We start from the raw sequence: 16,731 nt of genomic DNA, 5'->3' as shown, positions 1-16,731 counted from the left end.
ATGAGGACCCTTTGAAGCATATGAGAGGTTATGAGGTCCACTTGAATTGTCAGAACTTGATTTTTCTTGAAGAGAAGCAAAAACCCTAGTTGTGGGTTATTTGTTTAGAAGAGTGTGCATCCACTTAGATCTTGAGCTGTCGATACTTGGATGAGCTTGAGTATAAAATGTGGTGGGTAAATTTTGGGGTATGACAATCACCAAGTGATTTTTCTCTCAAGTTTAAGTTCTAACACTCACTAAGATATTACAAAGTTGTGAGGTTGAAGATGAAGTTCTTCTTTGTTTTTGTGTAATAACATTTTGGCAGCGTTTTAATACTTAGAATCAGCGTTGTTGGCTGCTTCAGCATCAGAACTTCTTTATATAGGCCGTGAGAGAATGTGACCGTTGAGTGCGTTGAGTGCATTTAATGCTTTGTGTGAATAGTACACTGCTGCATTTAATGTTTCAGTTTTTTGTCAACTACCTCGAGCCATGCTTCAACTGCTTTTGTTGACTTTGCCTTTTGTAGCTTCTAACGTTCCTTTTGTCATTCGGACAGATTTGACGTTGTAGCCTTTTCATCTTATACTTGCTTCTGGACTCAGACTTAGTAGAATAACGTTTAAATATCAGAGTCTTTAGCTTTGGTGCAGATGCAACTTCAGTCATCAGACTTTGGAAGTGCTTTGGAGCGTGATACCATCAGATCTTCAGAGCCTTGCTTCTGAATGCCATCTTTTGATGCTTTTCAGATCATGTTATGATTTTCTCAAGACCATCTTTTGATGTCTTCCAGACCATGTTCTGATGATGCCATCTAAATCTTTTGGGTCAGAGCTTCTGAATGTTGATTTTGCGCATACTCTTTTAGACTTTTCCTGAAATGGAAAACGTGAATAATTAGAGTACCACATTGTCTTATACAAAATTCATATATAATGTTATCATCAAAACTAGAAATTTTGATCAGAACATTTCATGTTCTAACAATCTCCCCCTTTTTGATGATGACAAAAACATACAGAATTGATATGAATTTGTATCCAGAATATCACATGTAGGGATGTCAATTGCATCTGTTAATGGGGGTCCCTGTGGGGAATATCTGTGCGGAGATCCGAAGTTGGAGATTTTTTTCCCCGTGGGGATGGGGATGGAGGGAAAAGTTCCCCCGATAACACTTTGGGGCGGGGATTGGGAAAGTATCCTCCGCCCCGTGGATTCCCCGACTCCGAAGATATATATTAATTTTTTTACTTTATATATTATATATATATATATATATATTATATAATTAGTTATTTTACATGAAAAATATTAATGTATTAGAAAATGAAGAGTCATTAGAAGTTATAGACTTGGGGGCGGGGCGGGGAGCGGAGAAGCGTCCTCCGAACAATATCTGCCCCGTTGACATCCCTAATCACATGAAAAAGACAATACACAGATATAGCATAAAATGCATATTAATCAGAGTGTTTTCCCCTAAAATTAACAATCATAACAGTCCCCCCCTGAGATTAACAATCTCCCCCTAAAATTAATATTAGAAGAATTTATAAATAAAAGACTTCCCTGAGTATTTTCCATTTCATATGAGACTTTCACGTTGAACTTTAAACTTCAGATGATTCAGAGTTTCCTTTCAGAGCTTTCATTGGACAGCTTCAGAGCTTTGAATTTTTCTCTGAGAGCACGTGGCTTTATCATAGCATCAAAATGACTTGCTTCACATTTTGTGTAGAGCTTTAACTTCTTGTATTAGAGCATAGCTTGCTTCTGATCTTGAAACTTCTTATATCATAACATTAAGCTTTGTTTGCTTTAAATCTTTAAGAGATTTTCACCAGATGCGCTTCTTCCCCTTTTGAGTTTGTTCAGATTATCACATTCTTGCAAAACTATCAGAGACAGAAAAAAACTTGCAATTTTTGTTAGGAATGTTGAGACTTAAGCCCATCAACTGATATCATAAATCAATTCAAATAGCACATTTCTCCCCCTTTTTGTCATAACATCAAAAAACATAAAAGATTCAGATGAAAGACACACAGAGTGAAAAAATAAATATTTTTCATTGATAGCAAAGGGAAGAGTATAATCAGATGCAAAAAAAAAAACAAAACAAATGCAATAAATAAAGAAGACTACTAAGACACAAGACTCAGACTAAGACTGGTTAAGCTTAAAGGCTAAGGCTGCCAGAAGATTCTTAATCTCAGCGGTGTCTTCTGCTTGCTTCTTTGAATATTCTTCAGTTCTCTGCATTCAAGTTCTGAATTTAGCATTTGTTTTATCCTGCTTGTTCAGACGACTGAACACTGAAGCTTGATTCTGTTGAAGTTCCTTCAGAGTTTCCAACAGAACAGACATTGAAGAACCAGCAGAAGAAGCAACAGGTTCCTCAACAGTAGGAACACCAGAATCTGGAATCATTTGATTATCAACAACATGTACCTCTTCAGCAGGAATTTCTTCAGCAGGTTACTCTTCAGCATGTTGCTCTTCAGCATAATTAAAAATAGGATACACCATATCAGGATACTCCTCAAGAGGATTCTCCCGGAACCAGTCAAACAAGGTCTGAAAATCTCCTGTCAGAACTGAAAAAGGATAAGGAGTCCAGACAACCAGAGGCAAAGGATTATCCACTTCCATTTCATCAACAAAAGGAGCTTCCTCCAGAGGCTTCCAGTCTGAAATGGGATGAAAGTACTTGCCAGCATCATACTCCAGAGCTAGTCCAGCAGGACCAGGAGCATCAACAAGACAATCGTTTTGGAGATCCAGAAACTCTGCTTGCACATCTTCATAGAAAGTCTTTCAGAGCTTTCCAGCAGCCACAAGATCCAACTTGGAGTCATGGGCAGTCTTCAGATATTCTAACCCTGTTCGTACCTTATATTTTAATATTTCAAAACGTATATCAACAGAAGGTTTAGGAGGGTTGGTTCTGAAGATGGTTATTGGATCTTCTGGGTTGGGGATGGAATAGGGTTCAGAGGCTCTATCAAACATAAAAGAAGTGTTTGAAGAGGATGGTTGAAGAGAGGATTCGCTTCATTGTCAGAGTCTAAGACTACGACAACAGGTGGAGATGAATGATTCTGGGGGGTAGGTTTAAAGGGGCGAGGGTTGCGAAAGAATGAATCAGATGAAAAAGATGATGGTGAAGAAGGGAGATTAAAGTTGCAAAACACAGGAGTGTCAACAATTGGTTGGGGGTCAGAAGGTTGAGGTTGAGGTTCAAAAGGTGGAGGTTTAGGTTGAGTAGAAGTGAAAAGGTTTTCATCTGGAAAGATGGTGTTTAGAGGTTTTGGATCAAGAATGGGTTCAGAGTCAAGGATAGGTTGTTTGCCTTTAGATTTGGAGGAAGCAGAAGATGGAGATTTAGAAGTTTTGGTGGTTTGAGGATGATTTTCTGGGGGTTTTTCTGGTGATTTTTCTGGTGGAGATTCTGTTGAAATATGTTTAGAATTTAAAACAGGAACAAACTCAGTTATAGAAATACCTGGAGATTTTTTCTTCTTCTTCTGAGGCTTTGAAGGTCCATCTCCAATAGACTTCCTCTTCTTCTCCTTCTTCTCTTCTTTCTTTTCTTGATTTTCTTCTTTCTGCTCTTCTTTATTTTCCTTCTTGTCTTTCTTCTCCTTCTTCTTCTTTTTCTTCTTCTCTTTCTCTTCCTTCTGTTGTGATGGATCCTGATCAGCTAAAGTAGGAAGTACTTTGTTGCTTAGCCATATAGGATCATACTCAGAGCCTTCCTTTTGACACATTTCAAATAGTGGAGGACGATGCTAGGATGCTCATTCTTGAAGAACATCTCAAAATCAGCCAGAGCAGGAGTCTTTCTGGTCAAGATCTCATTGTCCACTCTAGGAGGAGCAGCAATTTTCTCTATTAAATTCATCTTCGGAGTGTGGGCATTCATGGTACTTCCACATGTTGCATACAAACTTTGACAGTTCCAGAAGGATGACAAAGCTTCCAACTCATTGAAAGAGGTTACGGAATTACATGGTTCTTCTTTTATTCTAGAATCTTGCATGACTTAGCTAGAGGGGTCTCTTCAGGATGCGGAGAAGTGATATAAGGTTGTTTCTGATTCTGTTGAGGAGAATACTCTTGTTAGGTGCCAAATTGTGTTAATATTTAGTTTAATTAATGGCACCTTTCGACCGTTTTTTATCGTATATTCGTACAATTCCCTGAAGTTTTAGATAATTATTTATAGTTTATAATTTTAAGCTTTCTTTTAATGATAATATGTGTTTTAGTTGTGATTTTGTAGGTTTTAGCCATTTTTGAGAAGTTTGGAGCTTGTTTTGACCATGATAAGAGAGTGCTGGGCAGAAGTATGCGCGCGTCGCGCGGAGATGTGGGCGCGTCGCGCCCTGGGCAAGATATTTTGGAGCTTCAAAGCAGAGAGTTGCGCGCATCGCGCGCATTGGCGGTTTATATTTCTTAAGTGTAATGGCGCGGAGCGCGCTGGAGGGCGCGACGCGCCCTTGACAGAAAACTGTTTTACTATATAAAGAGTAATTCTGATTTTTGGAAAGGGACTTGACATTCTTAAGAGCTCATAAACCCTAAACACTGTAGCAAACTAAGAGTTGAAGATTAGAAGCCTTGATCGTCGATTAATCGCCTTTGATGCTTGTTGATCTTCATCCTTTACTTCTTGAGCAAGCTACCATTCTCATGGATAGCTAAATCTCTTTTGTATCAAGATAAGATGTAATCTTCCTAGCTTTTTGTAGGTGTTCTTGTGAATATATTATGTATGAACATGTGATGATCAATATAGATGGTTTAGTTTGTTAAGTAAAGATTTTCTTTGGTATAAGTGTTTGAGACATCAATATTTGTATCTAGATCTAACTTTATCATCTATCAAACTATAAATTGCAGACATGGATTTAGCGTTTGATGTTTACTTAGTATCGGTTTTAAAACGTTATTTGTATTGTTTAAAGGATGGAGAAATCGTCGGTTAAACAATACGGTAAATCTAACTATATCATTGCGGACACAGATGATATAGGCGTCGATACGTAATTATGTTGATCGTTACCATGTTCATATACGTATATTTATAAGGAGACATACAAATTTAGGTCGATGAAATCGAATCTTGATACATTTTCTTTAACTTAGAACTTTCATTACTTTACTCTTTGCTACTAAAAGTGTTGAATGATCTTTTGCAAACCCAAACTTAAAGTAACATTAACTCACGACAAAATAGGCTATAGAACGGCGGTGATATCGCAATAATCCCTGTGGATACGATACAAACGAAAAGTACACCACAAAACTATTTCAACAAAATGGCGCCGTTGCTGGGGATTGTTGTTTAGATATTGCAAGCATTGCAATAGTTTGTTTTGTATTGAGTCTTATAATTAATATCTTGTTTCTCAATTTATTTTCCTTGTGTTTGTTAATTTGCTTGGTTAGTTTTTCAGATTCAGTTTATGCGAGGACGTATACCTGCAGATCAACTCCTTTTTGATCCTGAGATTGAGAGGACTGCTCGTAGAGAGAATAGCAAAACTCGTAGGAGGAGACAACTAGCTAAGGAAAGAAGACAACAACAAGAAGCATCTTCTTCTTCAACTCCGGTTGAAAACTTGGTTGAGGAAGAAATGGCTGCGGATCCTCCACCTCGAGGGCCATGTGTTAACAACCCTCGTCTCAATGCACAATTTGCTCGTGATCAGGCCAATGGAAGAAACTCCTAAATGAAGACGGGGTTACTTCAATTATTATACCAAAATCCGTTCACAGGGGCAGATCACGAGGATCCATTTACTCATCTAACAAAGTTCTACGAGATCGCCGGAACAATTGGTGCTCCGGAAGACCAAGAAGAACAGGTGTTCAGGAGACTCTTTCCTCATTCCTTAATTGGAAAAGCTAAGGAATGGTACCTTGATCAACCAAATAATGTCATGACAAATTGGAACGAGTTAGAAGAGAAGTTCTTGGATCGGTTTTTTCCTCACAATAGGTTCATGGAAGCGAAAACTTCTATTGCGGTGTTCTCTCAAGGTTCGAATGAATCTCTCAATGAAGCATGGGAGAGGTTCAAGTCCATGGTTAGAAAATGCAAAGGTCATGGGTTTGATGAATTGTCTCAAATCCATATCTTTAGAAATGGACTCCAACCTCAACCAAAAACTCTTTTAGATGCTACCGCGGGTGGTTCGTTGATGTCAAAAACTGCGGCAGAAGCAATTGCTATCATTGATAGTATGGCTTTGAATGATCATCAAGGGCAACACAACCGTAGTGCATCGCAAAGAAAACCGGGAGTTCTTGAATTGAATACTAGTGATGCAATACTTGCTCAAAACAAGTTATTGACACAACAAGTAGAATTGCTCACTCAACAAATGTCAAAACTCCCTCAACAAATCAAAGAGATAAATGGGAGCCCTTCTAAAAATCAACATGTGATGTGTTGTGAATTGTGTAGGGGTGACCATCAAACAGGTTTTTGTCCTCCACCGGGTGAAGAGGTGAATTATGTGTCTAATCCTAATCAAGTTTATGGTGGGAGACAACAACAACAACAACCTTACAACAATAACCAAGGTTACCAACAAAGAGGTAATCAAGGTTATCAACAAGGATGGAGGCCGGAAGCGGGTCCATCGAATCGTCAAAATCCTTATCAAGGTGGTTACAACCAACAACCTCAACAATCAAAGCTTTCAATAGAGGACACTCTTAGCCAATTCATGCAATTGCAAATTGCAAGCCAAAAGAGTACGGATGCCGCCATAAAGAATCTTGAAACTCAGGTCGGGCAATTGTCAAAGCAACTTGCCGATCAAAACAAAGGTCCTTTTCCGACTACTACACAAGAAAATCCTCGTGAGCATTGTAAGTCAATTCTAACTCGTAGCGGTAGAAATATTGATATGGGTGTAGGAGAGATAGTTGAGGAGGAAATTGTTGAGAGTGAAAAAGATAGGGTGATTGAAGTAGAAAAAAATGTTGAGGGTGATTTAGTTGAAAATGAGAAAGAGAAAGAATTAGTGGAAAAAGAAACTCTTGAGAAAGTTGTAGGAAAAGAGAGAAAAAAATTGAGTGTGAGTGAGAAGGGAAAGAAGAAGGTGGATGATTCTATACAAGTGAAGAAATTACCCTACCCTCCCGGTCCGTCAAAGAAAGAAGATGCAAAGCACTATGCTCGGTTCTTGGACATCTTTAGCAAGTTACAAATCAATGTTCCCTTTTCCGAGGCATTAGAGCAAATGCCGATGTATGCAAAATTCATCAAAGACATCATCACTAAGAAGAGAAGATTCTTGGATCCGGAGGTAGTAACGGTGAGCTCTTGTTGTAATGCGTTAATTCAATGCACTACTCCGATAAAATCAAATGATCCTGGGCGGGTAACCTTACCGGTGTCTATTGGAAATGTTCACATAGGCAAAGGTTTGGTAGATACCGGATCTAGCATTAATTTGATCCCATTGTCTATGGTGAGAAGATTAGGAATCAACGATTTGAAGCCGACAAGAATGACGTTATCATTAGCGGATAAATCCTTAGCTCATCCTCATGGAGTTGCGGAAGACTTGCTTGTCAAGGTTGACAAATTTTGGTATCCTGTTGATTTTATATTCATAGACATGGAAGAAGATCCTGAGATTCCATTGATCTTAGGAAGGCCTTTTATGAAGACGGCCCGAATGATGATAGATATTGATGATGGCTTAATGAAATTAAGGTACCAAGATGAAGAATTATGTCTTGATCTCTTTGAAGCCATCAAGCATCCGAGTGATGAGGATGATTGTTTTAGAACCGATGCTACCGAAAGAGCTATTATGAAAGTGGAGAATCAAATGCACTTGTCGAATCCTCTTGAGAAGACTTTAATGGAAGCTCTTGAAGTTCTCACCAAAGATCAAGAGAAGGAAATTGAAGATTGCTTGAGAAATTTAGAGGCTTGTGATGAGATGAATCCATTTGAAACTCAAATTGAAGAGTTGAAGGATGAACCTAAAGTTGAAGAGCAAAAGTTGGAGTTGAATGTGTTACCGTCTCACTTGAAATACGTGTTTCTCGGTGACAATTCTACTAAGCCGGTTATCATTAATAGTGGTTTGTCTAACAAGGAAGAGCATCGATTGAAAGAAGTATTGATAAAGAATCAAGAAGCATTAGGATGGGGTTTATCCGACTTGAAGGGTATTAGTCCGGCCTATTGTATGCATAAGATTATGTTAGAAGATGATTTTCGGCCCATAGCACAACCTCAGAGGCGATTGAATCCAACCATGAAAGAAGTTGTTAGAAAAGAGGTTGTGAAGTTATTAGAGGCGGGGATGATTTATCCCATCTCCGATAGCGAATGGGTGAGCCCGGTGCATGTTGTTCCTAAGAAGGGTGGGTTGACGGTAGTGAGAAATGAGAAGAACGAGTTGATTCCTTCGAGAGCGGTGACCGGGTGGCGTATGTGTATTGATTATAGGAGGTTGAACCAAGCAATAAGAAAAGATCATTTTCCATTACCTTTTATGGATCAAATGTTAGAGAGGTTAGCCGGAAGAAATTTCTATTGTTTCTTGGATGGTTATTCGGGATACAATCAAATATCAGTGAATCCGGCGGACCACGAGAAAACTGCTTTTACATGTCCTTTTGGCGTTTTCGCATACCGAAGAATGCCATTTGGACTATGTAATGCTCCCGCAACATTTCAAAGGTGCATGCAAGCTATCTTCTCAGATTTGATCGAGAAAAGCATCGAGGTGTTCATGGATGATTTTTCTGTGTACGGGTCGTCATTTGACTTGTGCTTGAAAAACCTTGATGTGGTGATGGAAAGATGTATTGAAACAAATTTGGTTCTCAACTGGGAGAAATGCACTTTCATGGTAACGGATGGGATTGTTCTTGGCCACAAGGTATCTTCAAAGGGGCTTGAGGTCGATCCGGCAAAAATCGAGGTTATTGAAAAGCTTCCCCCTCCGGTGAATGTGAAAGGCATAAGGAGCTTTTTGGGACATGCTGGGTTCTATAGAAGATTCATCAAGGATTTCTCCAAGGTCGCAAAGCCTTTGAGTAATTTGCTCAACAAAGGTATGGAATTTAATTTTGATGAACATGTCTAAAAGCTTTCCTAGAACTTAAAGAAAATTTGACCACCACACCCATAATTGTCGCTCCTAATTGGTCGCTTGAGTTTGAACTCATGTGCGATGCTAGTGACTATGCGGTTGGTGCGGTCTTTGGCCAAAGGAAGAACAAACAATTCCATGCTATACATTATGCGAGCAAAGTTTTAAATGAGGCACAAGTTAACTATGCCACTACCGAAAAAGAATTGCTCGCAATTGTATTTGCATTGGAAAAGTTTCGTTCTTACCTCATTGGTTCTAAAGTGGTGTGTTATACAGATCATGCCGCAATCAAATATCTTCTCACCAAGCCTGATTCAAAACAGAGGCTTATTCGGTGGATTCTTTTGCTTCAAGAATTTGATCTTGAAGTGAGAGATAAGAAAGGTACCGAAAATTTGATCGCGGATCATTTGTCTCGGTTAGTGAATACCGAGGTGACAAACAATGAAAAAGAGGTGAGGGAAGAATTCCCAGATGAAAAACTGTACATGGTACAAGAAGTTAGACCCTGGTTCGCAGATATGGCTAACCACAAAGCATCTGGCTGGATACCAGAGGATCTAACTTGGAATCAAAGAAAAAAGTTTTTGAACGATGCAAATTTTTATGTTTGGGATGAGCCTCACTTGTTTAAGTTGAGTAGTGACAATCTTTTGAGAAGATGTGTCGCGGATGACGAAACAAAAAGCATTTTGTGGCATTGCCACAATTCGCCTTATGGTGGTCATTTCAATGGTTTGCGTACGACCACAAAAGTCCTTCAATCGGGATTTTGGTGGCCTACTTTGTTCAAAGATGCTTACCACCATGTTGCCTCATGCGACAGTTGTCAAAGAACTGGTGGAATTGGGAAAAGAGAGGAAATGCCCCTCCAAAGTATTGTAGAAGTAGAGGTATTTGATTGTTGGGGCATTGACTTTGTTGGACCATTCCCTTCCGCAATGTCAAATGAATACATCTTGGTAGCTGTAGATTATGTGTCTAAATGGGTGGAAGCGATTGCTTCACCCAAAGCGGATGGTAAGACCGTGATCAAATTTCTGAAGAAAAATATATTTTCGCGGCTTGGCTCGCCAAGAGTGATAATTAGTGATGGTGGATCTCATTTCTGTAATGCCCCGCTTGAAAAAGTGTTGGAGCAATATGGAGTAAAACACAAGGTAGCTACTCCATATCACCCACAAACTAATGGGCAAGTTGAGAGGACCAATAGAGAGATTAAGAGGATTCTTGAGAAAACTGTGTCTAGCTCTAGGAAGGATTGGTCAATGAAATTAGATGAAACCTTGTGGGCGTATCGGACCGCTTTCAAAGCACCGATCGGTCTTACACCATTCCAAATGGTGTATGGTAAAAGTTGCCACCTTCCCGTAGAATTAGAACATAAGGCATATTGGGCCTTGAAGCTTTTGAATTTTGACCACAAGTTGTGTGGAGAGAGAAGAAAAATCCAATTAAATGAGTTGGAAGAGATGAGATTGCATGCCTATAAGTCTAATTCAATTTACAAGGAAAAGACCAAATTCTATCATGATAGTAAGGTTAGAATGAAGGACTTTAAGGTAGGGCAATTAGTTTTACTCTTCAATTCCCGGTTAAGACTTTTTCCGGGAAAGTTGAAGTCGAAGTGGTCCGGACCGTTTTTGGTCAAAGAAGTGAGAAGCCAAGGGGCTATTGTGATAGAGGACCAAAAATCAAACCAAGAGTGGGTAGTTAATGGTCAGCGGTTGAAGGTTTATCGAGGAAGCGATTTTAATCGTGAAACTTGTGTTTTATCGTTTGGCGATCCTTGATTGCCTTTGACCGTCGAGCTGACCGACGTTAAACAAAGCGCTCTTGGGAGGCACCCCAAGTTGTATACATTCACTTGTATTTGTGTTATTTGTGCAGGTGGGATTTTTGAGTTGTCGTCGAGCCAGAAACGATCTACCGGTATTTTTGGGCGTGCTGAAACAATGCAGTTTTTCTGCTGTTTCTGGTGTAGCGCGTGTCGCACCCATATGCGCGCGTCGCGCGCTATGTGAACTCAAGGACCCCTTCCAGGCAGAGATGAGGGCGCGTCGCGCCGATTCTTCGCGCGTCGCGCGCTGTGTATATTTTTGAAAAAAAAATAAATAATTTTGATTTGGGCCCACCCATGCTGGGCCTGACCCGGTTCATTTTCAGAATTGAGATTTAGGGTTTTTGGAGGTTTTGCCCCCATTCTTGCCCTTTCTCCTTTTTGTTCCAAGAAAAGAAAAAGAACAAACACACACTTGCTCTTAACTTCTTGTGCATTTCCTCACTGTTTTCGTTGCTCCATTGTCATCATCATCAAAGGTATGCTTGTTCTTCTCTTCTATCTCCATTAATATAGTTTTAGATGTTTAGGTTTTTATATTTAGGATTTTTTTATAGATTTTGAAAAACTAGGGTAGAAAACATGTTATTGATGTATATATTGTGTGCTGGAACCTTTAGAAGGGAGGAGAAACTTGTTCTCCTCTTGTGTTTTGCAGATTTCTGAAGAAATTTCCTGGGTTTCGCAGAGCGCGCGTCGCGCCCTGGGTTAAACTTTGAATTTTTTTTTTATGCATTCTGTGAAGTTGTATAGGGTCGTTTTGTGATTGATGATGAATGTGGATTGATGTAGGCTATTAAAATAGAGGTTATGCTAACTTTGTTTCAATTTGTGTGTGTTTTGTTTGATTTGAAATTGTGCAGGAATGGCACCCTTTTTAAAGAGAAAGAAGACTGGTTCTGGTGAGGGATCTTCCTCACAAGCTGGCAGGTTTGTTCGGACGAAGTTTCAAGGTCCGGAGCAAGAGGCGAGGTACCATGAGCTCGAAAGCCGAGTTGTGTGGAGTGAACGCACTGTGGTTCCTATTGACCACGGCCACTTCCAAAGGGCGTGGACTGCTTTGTCTGAAACATGCTGGGACAAGTTGTTCACTCCACCAAAATTCTATCAGGTGGAGATTGTCAGAGAATTCTATGCAAATGCCTTGCCTCCGAGCGGTTGGTTAGGTACTAAAGCTTACCCGTTTAGAACGTGGGTGAGAGGTAAGACCATTGACTTTAGCAAAGAAGCAATTTTTGATTTTCTGGATAACCCTCTTGCTTTGGTAGAAGAGTGCCAGTACCATCCCAGGTTGAATAGAGGAAACTGGGACGTGGAGAGTATTAGGGAGAGGATTTGCAGGGCTGGTTTCACCTATACTCTGACTAAAGCTGGGCTGCCAAAGACTTTTACTCGTAGTCAGTTGACGGAGGAGGCTCAGTTGGTGACTTCGGTGGTCCTTTACAACATTAGGCCACGGAGTCATACTTCCTCCCTCACCATTGATACTGCAGGTTTGGTTCAGGGTATTTTGAATGGTGATAACATTGATGTGTCTAGGATTGTGGCGAATGAGCTGAAAAGAGTCGCCCTGAATGGGACTCTTCATGGTGATGGGGTCAAATGTAGGTTGATTTTTCCTGGATTAATTATGGGTTTATGCAGGAAGGCTGGTGTCCGGTTTCCATCTGGTGGTATGATTCCCATGGATGGTGTTATAGATGATATTTTTGCTAACAGGTACTGTTTGCCTGGAGGTCGTCCTTTTGGTGTTGCTGCTAATGCACCTGACCTTCCCGATGCTTCTCAAGCTGTTCCGGTTGCTGCTGCACCGCCTGCTGGTCCTCAGTATGGTGATGCAAGTGATTGGAACTATCAGATGCATATGGCGCATCAGAGAGCGTTTATGTTTTTGCAGGATTCTATCCGGCAACTTTCTCTGCAGCAGCCTGTTGGTTCCAGGGATGATTTATCTGCTTATGCTTCATGGCCTGAGGGCAGGCCAGATCCTGAGGAGGGGATGGCTGATGATGATGAGGATACTTCTGATGAGGAGTAGTTTTGCTTTACTGCTTTATTGTTATTTTTATTGTTTTTAGTTTTATGTTAGAACAATTTTTACTTTGTTTTTAATTTTGTTTCATCCTGTTGGATGAGGTACTTTGAAAGGCTAGGTTTAAGCCTTTGGATAGTTAACACCGGTTTGGTGTGGTTTCTTCTTATATATATAAGTTCAGTTTACTTTATTTATCGCATTTATTTTTTTTAGTATTTATATTTAAGATATAATTAATTTTGATAAGTTGTCCTGATGATTAATTAGTTGGAACATGAATTTTTGTGTCACGATGAATTTAGGCGATGCAACGCAATTTGAGTGGTGATGATATAAGTTGAAAACTGTACGTGCAAGGTACATCCTTTATCGTTTTGTTTATCAAGTACCGTTGATTCTGATGCTTTTAAATTGTACAAATTAGTTGTCATTAATTTCTGTTGATAAAATTAGTTCAATTGTGAATCATTTTAGCCTAGCTGTAGTTGTGAGGAGACTTTCCACTGTGTAGATATATAATAAATTGTGCTGGATACCAGCAATGTGCGTTTTAACTCGTTTTTATTATGATTAATCTTGCATTTATTATTAAATTGTGTTAAGCATGAAAGTGATCAAGGCGTTTTGTTCTGCATTACGAGTATAACTTCTCTACCATATATAACCTACCCGGTGAGTGTGTGTGCATTTGATAACCATTTTGAGCCGTTTGTGCCAAGATTCAATCGGTATCAATTCCTTGTCTATATTTGCCGATTTTTGATCTGAATCTTGATGATTTTCTTTCAACCTTGAAGAGCACCATTAATTGTGGTAGGAATGATTCCTTTTCGCCTTAGAATAGAGAGCATTCGTGATTATGTGGTGGTAATATTCAAGTTGGGGAGAATAAAAAAATTTTGGTTGTATTGGTAATGAGAAGTAAATAACTGATTGCTCAAGAGAAAAAAAAAAGAAAAAAAAAAGAAGCTTTGTATATAGCTAGTTCCTTTAAAATAAAAAGGTGAACTCTTGAGCAATAATGTTTTATGATCTGTTGATAAAGAGGTGTGGATGTAAGTGTATTTAAATGCTCTCTTAGGTATTGACCCTTTCGATTCAATTGCCGTGAGACATGACATTTTGTTGTTAACCAAGCCAAGCTACAACCCGAAAGTCCTTAGTGATTCATGCTTATATACTTTTTATTTATTCTGTGCTTAGATGAGTTCATAATTAATTCGGTAGGTTTGCGTCATTGACTGGTGAGTGTTAGGATCCTCCATTTTTGTTCTCTCAATAGAGAAGTGCGTAGGTGTGATTCATTCTTGAACTTCTTTTGCTTGTGGAATTTTTGACATAAAATTTGTATATAGGATTAGCATTGTTATCATGGTGCTTTGATGAAAACTGGTAAGGATTGATCTTTGTGTACTGTGGGAATTTGAACCACTCAATTGTTCTTGTTTCTGCCTGGTTGTTTCATTTGTGAAATTTTGTGTTCCCGGTAATTTATCATTGTTTTGTTTGAGGACAAACAAGAGTTTAAGTTGGGGAGAGTTGTTAGGTGCCAAATTGTGTTAATATTTAGTTTAATTAATGGCACCTTTCGACCGTTTTTTATCGTATATTCGTACAATTCCCTGAAGTTTTAGATAATTATTTATAGTTTATAATTTTAAGCTTTCTTTTAATGATAATATGTGTTTTAGTTGTGATTTTGTAGGTTTTAGCCATTTTTGAGAAGTTTGGAGCTTGTTTTGACCATGATAAGAGAGTGCTGGGCAGAAGTATGCGCGCGTCGCGCGGAGATGTGGGCGCGTCGCGCCCTGGGCAAGATATTTTGGAGCTTTAAAGCAGAGAGTTGCGCGCATCGCGCGCATTGGCGGTTTATATTTCTTAAGTGTAATGGCGCGGAGCGCGCTGGAGGGCGCGACGCGCCCTTGACAGAAAACTGTTTTACTATATAAAGAGTAATTCTGATTTTTGGAAAGGGACTTGACATTCTTAAGAGCTCATAAACCCTAAACACTGTAGCAAACTAAGAGTTGAAGATTAGAAGCCTTGATCGTCGATTAATCGCCTTTGATGCTTGTTGATCTTCATCCTTTACTTCTTGAGCAAGCTACCATTCTCATGGATAGCTAAATCTCTTTTGTATCAAGATAAGATGTAATCTTCCTAGCTTTTTGTAGGTGTTCTTGTGAATATATTATGTATGAACATGTGATGATCAATATAGATGGTTTAGTTTGTTAAGTAAAGATTTTCTTTGGTATAAGTGTTTGAGACATCAATATTTGTATCTAGATCTAACTTTATCATCTATCAAACTATAAATTGCAGACATGGATTTAGCGTTTGATGTTTACTTAGTATCGGTTTTAAAACGTTATTTGTATTGTTTAAAGGATGGAGAAATCGTCGGTTAAACAATACGGTAAATCTAACTATATCATTGCGGACACGGATGATATAGGCGTCGATACGTAATTATGTTGATCGTTACCATGTTCATATACGTATATTTATAAGGAGACATACAAATTTAGGTCGATGAAATCGAATCTTGATACGTTTTCTTTAACTTAGAACTTTCATTACTTTACTCTTTTCTACTAAAAGTGTTGAATGATCTTTTGCAAACCCAAACTTAAAGTAACATTAACTCACGACAAAATAGGCTATAGAACGGCGGTGATATCGCAATAATCCCTGTGGATACGATACAAACGAAAAGTACACCACAAAACTATATCAACAACTCTCCATATGGAAGAGCATCACAAATCCTTCCTTCAGAAGTCTGAGGCCCATGCAAAAGGCCTTGAAAGCTCTTTAGGACAAGGTGGTTGGTCTGAAGCGGACGCTCCATGACTCTTTTCAGCAGACTATGCAAGATGTCCTTAGAGTTCGTGAGCGAGTTTGGGAACAGACAAGAAGGTTATGCCCTTATGCCGTAACTTCAGACGAGAAGGTTCGTGAGAAAGTCTGCTCCAGGTGTGACTCAAAGAGGTGGCCTCAACTTCAAATCCATATGTTTTATTTCGTTTCCTTGTACTGCTTCTTATTTCTTACAATACTTCCCGGACTTTTGTGCTTTATGTATAAGGAATTTTGACATTTAATTTAAAATTTTATCTAATGCTTCGAGTATTATTCACTTTAGAGATTTACGCATGCATTTACTTTATCATTATCGTTGTTTATGAATTGTTGTAACTCAGGATGTAACACTCTTCTAATACCCCGCATAAATATTAAACAATAATTAGAGTAAAACATGAAAAGGGCATTACAACTTCCATATAATCAAAACAATACTCATGTCATGCCATAAAAGAGAACGTTAAACCAAAATTATTCAGATCATCATGTTAACACAACGGAAATATCTTTAACATCTGAACAATGCAACATCCAAAGTAATAGACTTAAAACACCACCATAACAAAACACCCAAATAAAAAGAGTTTAACAAGTAACTCTAAACAACGTCCCCAGTGTTACACGACCAGAGCATGACACGGCCCCAACTAACTCTAGCGAACTACTTGACGAGATATTCCTCACCAAGTACAAGAGCTACTCCTCAATCTGAAAAATAACAACAGTAAGGGTGAATCTCATTCGCATTTAACCAATATTATAGGATATAGATGATAAAATATCAATCACATGCTATTCACCCAATTACAGTTACGATCAGATTCTCAACCACATAATCAGTACAACAAACACACAATCAA

The sequence above is a fragment of the Vicia villosa genome, linkage group LG1 (assembly GCF_029867415.1).
Source record: "Vicia villosa cultivar HV-30 ecotype Madison, WI linkage group LG1, Vvil1.0, whole genome shotgun sequence".
In the NCBI taxonomy this organism is placed as follows: domain Eukaryota; kingdom Viridiplantae; phylum Streptophyta; class Magnoliopsida; order Fabales; family Fabaceae; genus Vicia; species Vicia villosa.
The sequence above is the reverse complement of the archived record's forward strand: the minus strand, read 5'-3'. Positions refer to the sequence as shown.